The 13,095-nt window shown below is 41.5% G+C and overlaps 1 protein-coding gene across 4 annotated transcripts in view; it reads left to right on the top strand.

Moving 5' to 3' along the window:
- The first annotated feature begins 3,807 nt into the window (after positions 1 to 3,807).
- LOC128346015 (ultra-long-chain fatty acid omega-hydroxylase) overlaps positions 3,808 to 13,095 on the top strand; it is a 62,864-nt gene continuing 53,576 nt past the window's right edge. For 2 of the 4 annotated variants that reach the window (XM_053298823.1, XM_053298826.1), the window contains exon 1: positions 9,380 to 9,520. The gene's annotated coding sequence lies outside the window, so the exon portion shown is untranslated. Of the gene's footprint in view, positions 3,951 to 5,563; positions 5,673 to 9,379; positions 9,521 to 13,095 lie in introns of those variants that run through there. The other 2 variants (XM_053298824.1, XM_053298825.1) reach the window with 2 other exon arrangements.

Genomic DNA, 13,095 nt, shown 5'->3' with positions numbered 1-13,095 from the left:
TGGAGGCTTCAACCTGTAGGTCAGTATCAATTATTCGCTGTTTAATAACCTTCATAGCTGTGATAAAGCCCATCCTAGCAAGTTCTTCAAGTGGGATCCCATAAAGTTGAGATTTTATTTTGAGCGACCGTTTCCATCTCGAATCAAAGGAGTAGGTCATAGTGACAGGGACTAATCCCGCTTGTGAGAACTTCAATTTTAACCAGAATAGGAAAATACATTTCCAATAAACCGATTCCAAAGTATGAAGGCCTGCCTCCCGTCTAATAGCGGCGTTTGAGACACTATTTGGGACCTGGAAAATGGATCTAAGAAATTTTGTCTGTATGGCCTCCAGAGGTGAAAAATTGCAGAAAGGGCCCAATTGTGCACCATACATAAGCTGTGGATGTACTTTAGCTGCAAAGAGTTTAATGGCAGCAGGTATATATGCAGCGCCCTTTGTGAAATAAAAAGATCTAATTGAGTTGGCCGAATGCTGGGCTTTCTGTATGGCATAGTTCAGGTGGGCCTGGTGGCTTCCTGAAGCATGGAAGACTATGCCAAGGTATTTAAATATTTTAACTTGTTCAATTAATTGGCCATTTATTTTCCATGCATGGGGCTTGGGGCGTTTGGCAAATACCAGTACTTTAGTTTTCTGGTAGTTTACCTCAGTGGCCTCCTCTGCACAAAAAGAGCTGAGTGATGCAAGCGCCCGCCTTAGGCCAACTGGAGTCAGTGACAGGAGAACCATGTCATCGGCATACAGCAAAATTGATATATGTTTATGAGCCAATTTGGGCAGATGAATAGAAGGAGCATTCATATAGGTTACTATGGAGTTAATATAGATGTTAAACAAGACAGGGGCTAAAATACACCCCTGTCTGACTCCTCTATGTGTGGGGATTTCAGCAGATAAGTGACTCCGTGCACAACAACGAACTCTTAGGGACGTATTTTCATGTAGCTTATAAATTAATAATAGGAGACGCTAATCTATGGATAAATCCCTCAACTTAGCCCAAAGGCAGCCCCTAGAGATGGAATCGAAAGCAGATTTTAAGTCAATGAATGCCGCATAGAGGGCAGAGCCAGGTTTGCAAGTATATTTCTCAGCCAGGTGTTGGAGTATAAAAGTCTGCTCAATGGTCGATCGGCCTTCGCGAAATCCGGCTTGTTCAGGAGCCAGGATGTTATAGGCATCAGTCCAGTCAGCCAGTTTTGTCAGGAGATGTTTCGCATATAATTTAGAAATAATGCTCAAAAGGCTAATTGGGCGGTAATTTGCGGGATCTTGTCTACTTCCTTTTTAATAAATAGGGATAATTAAAGCAATCCCCCAATCCTGAGAAATTTTGGCAGTATTATCGATAAATGAGAATAATGAAGCAAGAACAGGGGCCCACCAGTCTAAGTTAGAGTGTATAATCTCAATAATGATGTGGTCGATCCCGGGAGCTTTACCGGGTTTAGTTTGTTTGACAAGGGCCTCAATTTCTGAGCATGTAACCGGGTTCCAATGGGAAAGGTCAGAAGTATTTAATTCTAACTTAGCTTCTGTGGAATCAATTTGACTAGAGTTTATGGAAATGATGCTCCCATAACTCCGCAGAGACAATAAAGTTCGGCGAGGAGAGAGCTCTCATGTGAGAAGAAGAAATCAGTCGCCAGAACCTTGTTTGATTCCTTGATTTAGCCGCATCAATTAGTTCAGACCATATTTCTTTAGTAGATTGAAATTTCTTAAATTTCAGCAATTTCTTGTATTGATGCCTCAGATTAAGTAAGTCCTGCAAGCTGAATACAGAGGCACCTTCAGCATGGGATTTAAAGGCCTGAATAAGGGCCCTCTTAGCAGCACAGCACTCGGAATCAAACCATGAGCGGGAGGGGGCTCTATGGCGCTGACTGGCTGGTGGACAGGAGTTGGTGAGCATGGGTGAAAGGAGACTAATTAGGCTATCATAAAGATCTAAGATAGCTGGAGAGGAAATCTATGATCCTTTCCCAATTAGGGCATCTCGCAGAGAGATGGCATCCTGAGAATTTAGGAGCAAATTTACTTGGTTAAGCAGGAAAGGAGACCATCTCACTCGCTGGAGTATAGGTCCATCATTCCTGCAAAGGTCTTGTCTGCAGTCTAACTGAGCAAGGCCTTTCCAACCAATATTCAGAAGCAGGGGGAAATGATCGCTCTCTGCTCGATTAACAACTTGAAAATTCCTAACAGCTGAGGCCAAACCACGAGAAATAGCCACATAGTCAATTAAGGAAGGTCTAGCTCCCTCCCAGTGTGTAAACTCTGCAGGAAAATCAGTGGGAACCGCTCCATTAAGACAATGCAAATCCAACTTATTAAGTGACTGAAGTAAATTTAAACCAGAAGCATTCGCTCTAGAGTCTTTAGAGCGTCTAACGAGTAAAGGGAATGGAGGTTCCACAGTTGGAGGGTAACAATGAAATTTGGCATAAAGAGCACCATCATCCAGGCCAATGCAATCATTGAAGTCTCCCGCCAGTACATAATGTAAATTATGCTGTGAAATCTGGATATCAGAAATGAATTCCTCTAAATTTAGCCAGATCCCCCTAAGAAGAGTGTGTGAACCTAAAGGTGGGATATAGATATTTATCAGCACTAAATTAAAAACCCCAGAAGTGAGTAGAACAGCTAATGCATATGGGTCAAGGGAGCCTAAGTCAATTTGCATTGCAGGGATGTAGATACAAGGACCGCAAGACCACCCTTCGGTCTGCCCCTGCGCCCCTCAGCCTTGGCAGCTAGTAGAAAAGGTGTATAACTGGGGAGAAAAAGATCTCCTGTTAACCAAGTTTCCTGGATCATCAACATGTCAAAGTGGGAACCAAAAGTTGAGAAGTCCGGGTCACAACATTTGCTGTTCCAACCACCGATATTTCATGCTAAGGTCGATATCTGTTCTGGCCCAGCCAAAAGTCAATCAGTTGGAATCTGGGTAGCCGCGGGGGTAGAGTTAGTCTCAGGTTCACATAGTGTGGCATCAGTGGCCAGGGGTTCTGGCAGCAAAGAGCAGTTGGGGATATTGGTTGGTGCAGATAATCTGCAAGTGGAGATAGGGTCATCTTGAGGAGTTGGAATAGTTGGAATGCAAATCAGAATTGCGTCATCATCAGATGAGAGAGTAATAATAATAGGGTCTTCCGTAATTCTTAGGGTAGCGGGAGAAGGGGAAGATGGGGCAATTGCAGTATCAACAGAGTTAGTGGTAACATCCTTAATAGTTGGGAATGAGGGACCATTATCATTGTCATCCGGGAGAGGCCTAGCACCAGTCTTTTTTAGAGCTTTAACAGGAGAAGAGTGCTGTTTAGAATCCAGCAAGGAAAAATTTGCGCAAAAATGGGGGTCGTTTGCCAAGCCCGCCCAAAGGTCTTCCTCAATTTGGCCATTATCTTGTAAAGCCATGTTTGCCAATTTCAACGTATCCACTTCTATATGAACGTCAGCAGATAGATGGTTAGCAGGAGAGGAGTTCCCAGCTATGGAGAGAGAAACAGCTTGACTTTGTTTACTCAGTTCAGCCAAATCGTCGGCTACCTCGAGCAAGGACTTTGTTGTATCCGAAAAGAGAAGTATATCAGCATAGTCCTGTAATGAGGGAATAAGCTTTGGAGCAGCATAAAAGTTTAAAGTTTCTGCCTCAGCTCCTTTCTCTTGGGAGGGAGTCTTAGTTGAAAATACACAGGAAGGCTGACCTTGAGGAATGGAATGCGAAGTTATCTTAGGCCCCGGTGTTTTACTGCTTAGCTTTGTTCTCTCGAGGCTGCAAGGCCGAGGTCGAGGCGCAGAGAGTGGCGGATTTGTCTCCCTCACAGCTAGGGGTTTAACAGTAGAATTTACAAAACATCTCTGGGTTGAAATACTGAATCTGGCCAGATACGCTCTTGATCGAAGAAGTAGCTCTGGAAAACTGGAATTCCTGAATGTGAGTAAAATCCTCTGATTATAATTCATATCTGGTAAATGTTCATATTTAATAAGGTCATAGCTTGAGATAGAACGGGCAGTTAAGAGGCTTATTGAGCGAAGGATAGCAGTTTTGTGGACCCAGTTATAACGGTTACATGGCTGACGAGCAATAGAGAGCATAACACAATTATCTTCAATTATTCAATTATCACTTATTCAATTATTCAATTATCACATAACTTCAATTATTTTGAAGTCTGAGGTTAGCTTTGTTATCAGGTAAAGGAAAGGATACACGATTTAATGGCCCATTAGCCGGTGAAGCTATCTTTCTTTTAGTATTGCCTTCATGGTGGAAACAAGAGCAAGACTGGCTTTGAGTTAAAACAAGCTTCATGATCTCACCTGTCTTAGATTCCAGTCTCTTTAGTGTTTGTAGAATATATTGCAGCGTGCCTGCAGTTAAATTGCAGAATTGAGATAAAAGAACGTTTTGATCAATGCTACGCTGCGTCTCCTGTGAGGAGCCATTCGGGGCGGGGGGGGGGACGGCAGAATCATCCCCAACAGCAGCTTCTGTGGAGGCACAAATATCCTCTAATGGGGCAAATCTGTTTTGTAATGAAATGGAAGTCGAGGCACTCACAGATGGCAGAAAAGAGTCCAACTTCAGCTGCTTGGAGCGTCTCTTTGAAGCCGGGACTGAGGCAGGGAGACCAGCTCCTGTGCAATTCCTTCTGCCCATCCTGAAGGGCTAAAAATAATCTCCCAGGTGTGATAAAAAGTAGAAAAAGAAATATAACAAGAAAAAGAAATAATCCAGGAAGTAAAATAATAAAATACGAAAGGGATAATCCAGAAAAAGGGCCTCTACAGGGGGGGAAAGGCCAAAACCGGAGGAGCTGAGAGAGGTCAAACTATCCGTCGGCCATGTTGGCTGTGTCACATCCAGGATAAAAACTTGAAGAGATGTGTTTTCAGGTGTTTTCTGAAAATTGCCAGAGATGGGGAGGATCGTATCTCAGCAGGAAGCGCATTCCACAAACTTGGGGCAGCAGACGAGAAGGCCCGTCTCTGTGGAGCCACCCAATGAGCTGGAGGCAACTGGAGACGGACCTCCTCAAGTGACCTCAATGGGCGGTGGGGCTCATAGCGAAGAAGATACTCTCTTAAATATTATATTAAATATTAAACATTATATAAAATATTATATTATAAAATATTAAAATATTAAATAGGAAATATTACTATTAAATATTAAAACATCAAGACAACATTAAAATACAATTAAAACTCTATTAAAAAAGCACTGAGCGTCACAAAAAGTCATGCAGCAGAAGGCACACCCGAATAAAATAGTTTTCAGTTGCCTACAGAAGGAAGTCCAAGAAGGAGGTAAAGGGGATTCCCAGATTGGGAATTTTCACAAGTAAAGGTGAAAAGCAGCTCTTGGAGTAAAGACGGACAGCTCAATCCAGGGACATTTCAGCAGTGTTACTTACTTCCCATAGTGTAGGAAATCTTGAAATTCCTTTGATGAGTAGGCGGGCAAGGGAATATGAAGCTAGATGGCCATAAGGGGGCAGAAGCACTTCATCTTTGCCCCACATTGCGGGGTGGGGAGGGGAGAGGGAAGGCATGATAGTCCCACGGTGAATATTCAGGTGCTTTTGAAGTCGCTCGCTAGCTGTGCAGGCACGACAACGGAGGCTGGAGCGAAAGTTCAGGCTGCCAGGAGGTAAGGAAAAACACCACTGGCTCTGTTCTCTTTGGGGTAGGCAAGGAGGAGCTTAGTCACCTGCTGTGTGTTGCAATGTTTTCCAGGGGCTTCCAATACTTCCTGCTATACATGCTTGCTAGATTTGATACTAAATAGCCGTTACCAGCAGAGCAGTCTAAAGCACAATGGAATATAACATTATAAAATTGCTGTAACCACAGAACGTTTGTTCCAAGGTCAGCTTGGGAGAAAACTGTCCTCAATTCAGGTCTGATCATTTTTTATGCTTGGAAATATGAAGATGCCAGTGGGGACAAATCTCTACCTGGCATAGCAGCCTAGTTTCCATCTGGTAACATTTTTTTTTAGGACCAATCAAAATGAGAGAAAAACAAGCCTTTGAGCTCTCCAGAACTATTCATCAGGCATTCGGGCTGAATGTTAAGAAAGGGCAGCAGAACTGGGCATGGTGTAACAGTCTTGAAAGTCTGAAGTTTAAAATAGCCTTAAGGTGGAGTATAGGAAGAGCTACATGATCATACTTAAGATGATTAGTCACACTGTGTGCTTATCTCACGCTTCAAGATAAAGAAGCCATTTCCCCAACTTTAGAAATCACTGCATAAAACTCGGCAGGTATTCTCTTCGGTTCCCAGCAGCACTAATTGAAGCACATGCGGGCACCTTGCAGGTGAAAGAAAAACATGATAGGCTTTACATCAGTAAACTGGAGATTAATTTTAGATCTTACACTAGATTTTACACTAAACAGAGAGTCAATAAAAGTCAAATTGCCTAGTGGTATGGTTGAAGAGCATTCAACATACATGTGCACAGATGCGCGCGCACACGCACACACACACACACAGCATAGTTTAACTGCACCATACTCTCCAGCAAAGAGGACAGTGGAATAAGAAAAACAGCAGAGTCCCTCCAGACTGCTAACTTGGCAAAGAGGCACCTTTTAATGTGGTGATTCTCTTTATTTAGCAGGGGGAGAGTAACTGGCCCCATCCACCCCCAGCACACTACCTCCAGTGACTGTTGCTGGTGTCTATCTTGTGATTCTTCTTAGATTGTGAGCCCTTGGGGGACAGGGATCCATCTTATTTATTTGTTATTTCTCTGTATATACCCGCTTGAGCCATTTTTGGAAGGGTGGTATAGAAATTGAATAAATAAATAAGAAATAAGGAGGCCTTTTGATTTTAAGCCCTGTTCAAATATTACATTCAGATATGTACATGCATACATGTTTGTGTGTGAATGATTGTACAGGCATTCATTTAAAAGGGAACCTGAGCACAAACATTGTAACCACGGAGAGTGGGCTTTCAGAGTGCGTCAGTGCAGGCGTGAGGCTTGCAGGTGCACTCTTGGGGATACGATGCGTGAGTACAGTAGCCCCAGATTCCGTAGTGACTAAACAGGGCTGACGTGAGAACAGGGCTTGAATGGTTCAAATATTATTCCAAACCTGGAGGAGGGAACGAGTATCAGCACTTCAACAAGGACAACAAAATATTTATGTACCACTTTTCAATAAAAGTTTCCAAAGCAGCTTAGGTTGAGAAATAATAAATAAATAAATAAGGATGAATCTAGAGTAAATTACAACAATCAGCTAGGTGAGCACCCTAATAACGTTATAGTCAGAGGTGAGATGAACAAACAAACAAACAAACAGGAAAAGCACAGGCATGCACTTAATTGATAGGAAGAAACAGCTGGATGAGTATTCCGTTATCTCAGGATTAACAATTTGTATCAGACACTGGCAAGGAAATCAGGATAAGGTAAAATCAACAGCATACCAAAAGGGCTGATTCTTGAGCAAAAAGACAGAAGTTTTTTTTATGTTTATGAAATTATGGCAGTTATTTTTTTGGTTTTAAGCACATGGATAGACAGCTGTATAATGTTGGTTTATATTTATGTACTGCTTTTCAGGCAGCCTTTGCAAAATTGTGTACATATAAATATTAAAACAATAAGCATCAATTTTTAAAAAATTGTTCCAAAAAATCAAAAAACCTTTTGGAAGCTATCTACTGGATGATTCCTATAGGCATAACAGTGGCATGCCATCAGTTCCCTGGAGGGAGTCCAGTTCTCTTCTGTCTGTGTAGCATCACCTGGGTTCAACTTTTGGTCAATTTTTGTTCAAAAGAGATGGAAACTAGATACTGTGTTTTAGATGCAGGATGATGTCAGTCTGAGCTACATGTGACTTACGAATTGTACACACATAGAGAGTTTTGGAAATCTGGCCTTGGGTTATCATTTAGGTTGTTCCTCTGTGATGATCAGAACTTACTGTATCTGGAAGTCAGTTACCTACAGCTTAGAGATAACCATGCACGACCTAGAGCAGTTAACTTTCAGCAATTGGAAGTGGCGGGCATTTGTTGCTTTCCCTCCCTTTTGTCCAGAACTCTCTGGCATGGACTGGATGGTCATGGGTTGCAGCTGACAGCAAAGCACAAAAGGTTCTTGATGGGCAGGAACTGCCGCCATCTCTTTACAGCTAATGTTCCTATCTTTTGTTGACTCATGCTATAAGGTGTGTGTCACTGATTTTTCATCAGACAGATTATGTAAGATGAATGAGATCTGAACTGTTGCAATATCAAGAATCATCCCCAACAGCAGCTTCTGTGGAGGCACAAATATCCTCTAATGGGGCAAATCTGTTTTGTAATGAAATGGAAGTCGAGGCACTCACACATGGCAGAAAAGAGTCCAACTTCAGCTGCTTGGAGCGTCTCTTTGAAGCCGGGACTGAGGCAGGGAGACCAGCTTCTGTGCAATTCCTTCTGCCCATCCTGAAGGGCTAAAAATAATCTCCCAGGTGTGATAAAAAGTAGAATAAGAAATATAACAAGAAAAAGAAATAATCCGGGAAGTAAAATAATAAAATAGCAAAGGGATAATCCAGAAAAAGGGCCTCTACGGGGGGGAAAAAGGCCAAAACTGGAGGAGTTGAGAGGAGTCAAACTATCCGTCGGCCATGTTGGCTGTGTCACATCCAGGATAAAAACTTGAAGAGATGTGTTTTCAGGTGTTTTCTGAAAATTGCCAGAGATGGGGAGGATCGTATCTCAGCAGGAAGCGCATTCCACAATCTTGGGGCAGCAGCCGAGAAGGCCCGTCTCTGTGGAGCCACCCAATGAGTTGGAGGCAACTGGAGACGGACCTTCTCAAGTGACCTCAATGGGCGGTGGGGCTCATAGCGAAGAAGATGCTCTCTTAAATAATAAATATTATATTGAATATTAAATATTATATTGAATATTAAATATTATATTAAATATTAAATATTATAGTAAACATTATATTATAAAATATTAAAATATTAAATAGGAAATATTACTATTAAATATTAAAACATCAAGACAACATTAAAATACAATTAAAACTCTATAAAAAAAGCACTGAGTGTCACAAAAAGTCCTGCAGCAGAAGGCACACCCGAATAAAATAGTTTTCAGTTGCCTACAGAAGGAAGTCCAAGAAGGAGGTAAAGGGGATTCCCAGATTGTCAATTTTCACAAGTAAAGGTGAAAAGCAGCTCTTGGAGTAAAGACGGACAGCTCAATCCAGGGACATTTCAGCAGTGTTACTTACTTCCCATAGGGTAGGAAATCTTGAAATTCCTTTGATGAGTAGGCGGGCAAGGGAATATGAAGCTAGATGGCCATAAGGGGGCGGAAGCACTTCATCTTTGCCCCACGTTGCTGCGTAGGGAGGGGAGAGGGAAGGCATGATAGTCCCACGGTGAATATTCCGGTGCTTTTGAAGTCGCTCGCTAGCTGTGTAGGCAGGACAACGGAGGCTGGAGCGAAAGTTCAGGCTGCCAGGAGGTAAGGAAAAACACCACTGGCTCTGTTTTCTTTGGGGTAGGCACGGAGGAGTTTAGTCACCTGCTGTGTGTTGCAATGTTTTCCAGGGGCTTCCAATACTTCCTGCTATACATGCTTGCTAGATTTGATACTAAATAGCCGTTACCAGCAGAGCAGTCTAAAGCACAATGGAATATAACATTATAAAATTGCTGTAACCACAGAACGTTTGTTCCAAGGTCAGCTTGGGAGAAAACTGTCCTCAATTCAGGTCTGATCATTTTTTATCCTTGGAAATACGAAGATGCCAGTGGGGGCAAATCTCTACCTGGCATAGCAGCCTAGTTTCCATCTGGTAACATTTTTTTTTAGGACCAATCAAAATGAGAGAAAAACAAGCCTTTGAGCTCTCCAGAACTATTCATCAGGCATTCGGGCTGAATGTTAAGAAAGGGCAGCAGAACTGGGCATGGTGTAACAGTCTTGAAAGTCTGAAGTTTAAAATAGCCTTAAGGTGGAGTATAGGAAGAGCTACATGATCATACTTAAGATGATTAGTCACACTGTGTGCTTATCTCACGCTTCAAGATAAAGAAGCCATTTCCCCATCTTTAGAAATCACTGCATAAAACTCGGCAGGTATTCTCTTCGGTTCCCAGCAGCACTAATTGAAGCACATGCGGGCACCTTGCAGGTGAAAGAAAAACATGGTAGGCTTTACATCAGTAAGCTGGAGATTAATTTTAGATCTTACACTAGATTTTACACTAAACAGAGAGTCAATAAAAGTCAAATTGCCTAGTGGTATGGTTGAAGAGCATTCAACATACATGTGCACAGATGCGCACACACACACACACACACACAGAGCATAGTTTAACTGCACCATACTCTCCAGCAAAGAGGACAGTGGAATAAGAAAAACAGCAGAGTCCCTCCAGACTGCTAACTTGGCAAAGAGGCACCTTTTAATGTGGTGATTCTCTTTATTTAGCAGGGGGAGAGTAACTGGCCCCATCCACCCCCAGCACACTACCTCCAGTGACTGTTGCTGGTGTCTATCTTGTGATTCTTCTTAGAATGTGAGCCCTTTGGGGACAGGGATCCATCTTATTTATTTGTTATTTCTCTGTATATACCCGCTTGAGCCATTTTTGGAAGGGTGGTATAGAAATTGAATAAATAAATAAGAAATAAGGAGGCCTTTTGATTGTAAGCCCTGTTCAGATATTACATTCAGATATGTACATGCATACATGTTTGTGTGTGAATGATTGTACAGGCATTCATTTAAAAGGGAACCTGAGCACAAACATTGTAACCATGGAGAGTGGGCTTTCAGAGTGCGTCAGTGCAGGCGTGAGGCTTGCAGGTGCACTCTTGGGGATACGATGCGTGAGTACAGTAGCCCCAGATTCCGTAGTGACTAAACAGGGCTGACGTGAGAACAGGGCTTGAATGGTTCAAATATTATTCCAAACCTGGAGGAGGGAACGAGTATCAGCACTTCAACAAGGACAACAAAATATTTATGTACCACTTTTCAATAAAAGTTTCCAAAGCAGCTTAGGTTGAGAAATAATAAATAAATAAATAAGGATGAATCTAGAGTAAATTACAACAATCAGCTAGGTGAGCACCCTAACAACGTTATAGTCAGAGGTGAGATGAACAAACAAACAAACAAACAGGAAAAGCACAGGCATGCACTTAATTGATAGGAAGAAATAGCTGGATGAGTATTCCGTTATCTCAGGATTAACAATTTGTATCAGACACTGGCAAGGAAATCAGGATAAGGTAAAATCAACAGCATACCAAAAGGGCTGATTCTTGAGCAAAAAGACAGAAGGTTTTTTATGTTTATGAAATTATGGCAGTTATTTTTTTGGTTTTAAGCACATGGATAGACAGCTGTATAATGTTGGTTTATATTTATGTACTGCTTTTCAGGCAGCCTTTGCAAAATTGTGTACATATAAATATTAAAATAATAAGCATCAATTTTTAAAAAATTGTTCCAAAAAATCAACCAACAGAAAAAACCTTTTGGCAGCTATCTATTGGATGATTCCTATAGGCATAACAGTGGCATGCCATCAGTTCCCTGGAGGGAGTCCAGTTCTCTTCTGTCTGTGTAGCATCACCTGGGTTCAACTTTTGGTCAATTTTTGTTCAAAAGAGATGGAAACTAGATACTGTGATTTAGATGCAGGATGATGTCAGTCTGAGCTACATGTGACTTACGAATTGTACACACATAGAGAGTTTTGGAAATCTGGCCTTGGGTTATCATTTAGGTTGTTCCTCTGTGATGATCAGAACTTACTGTATCTGGAAGTCAGTTACCTACAGCTTAGAGATAACCATGCACGACCTAGAGCAGTTAACTTTCAGCAATTGGAAGTGGCGGGCATTTGTTGCTTTCCCTCCCTTTTGTCCAGAACTCTCTGGCATGGACTGGATGGTCATGGGTTGCAGCTGACAGCAAAGCACAAAAGGTTCTTGATGGGCAGGAACTGCCGCCATCTCTTTACAGCTAATGTTCCTATCTTTTGTTGACTCATGCTATAAGGTGTGTGTCACTGATCTTTCATCAGACAGATTATGTAAGATGAATGAGATCTGAACTGTTGCAATATTATGATAAATAACAAAAGTACAACAACCCAGTGGAGTCTTCTTTTGATCTTTCATTCATCCATTCAATTTACATAATCCATCTGGGGAGTTGATCCACTGACTCTGATCCACTGGAGTGTGTGTGGTCACATATAGCAGGGGCCATTGTGGCTGGGGATGATGGGAGTTACAGTCCAACAACTTCTGGGAACCCAAGGTTGGGAACTCTGATGTATAGAAAGCAAACCCTTTAGGTCACATTCACCTAGCATTCTATGTTCTATAGTCCATCGATGGTACATGACTCTGGTGACATTAACATATGTTGCAAAGAACATGTCTGCCAAATGCTGGAGCAATGATTGTAAGGAGAAGGGGACCTACTACCATCTATGGTGGACTAGTCCAAGAGTTGGGAATTTCTGGAAATTGTTTTTTATAGATATGGAGAAAATCACTGACTAGCAGATATGGCCAGATCCCCTCCTGGTATTGTTAAGTATTTTTTCAAGAGTATTAGAGATACTGAAATCTAAAGACTGACGGTCCTTTACGGTGATAACAACTAGATTAATCATAGCCAAAAACTGGAATGAGGTAGAGTTATCTCTAGAAGATTGGTACATCAAACTCTGGTATATTGCAACAGCCAAAATCCTGACTTATTATTTAAAGATTTGAAAAGGTGTAATTTCATCCCAATCTTTTATTATGATTTGGCAGGATCTATTAATATTTTTGAACTATAAAAATTATGGTAAGGAGGAGACAACCCGGTTCATTCAAGTTTGGAAAGATGTATTTGTTTAAGAATGATCAAGAATGGCATTGTAGAGTGTTATATGTATAATGTTTTGTAATCATAGATAGACTTTGGTCTCTTTTTTCTTTTCTTTTTAATGATGCTTTTTATACATATATGGTAGTGTTGTCTGGTGATTTTTTAAAAAAAATTACCTAGCATTCATTTTAGG

Source organism: Hemicordylus capensis, chromosome 2 (genome assembly GCF_027244095.1).
Source record: "Hemicordylus capensis ecotype Gifberg chromosome 2, rHemCap1.1.pri, whole genome shotgun sequence".
In the NCBI taxonomy this organism is placed as follows: domain Eukaryota; kingdom Metazoa; phylum Chordata; class Lepidosauria; order Squamata; family Cordylidae; genus Hemicordylus; species Hemicordylus capensis.
This window is presented reverse-complemented; position numbering and strand designations above follow the sequence as displayed.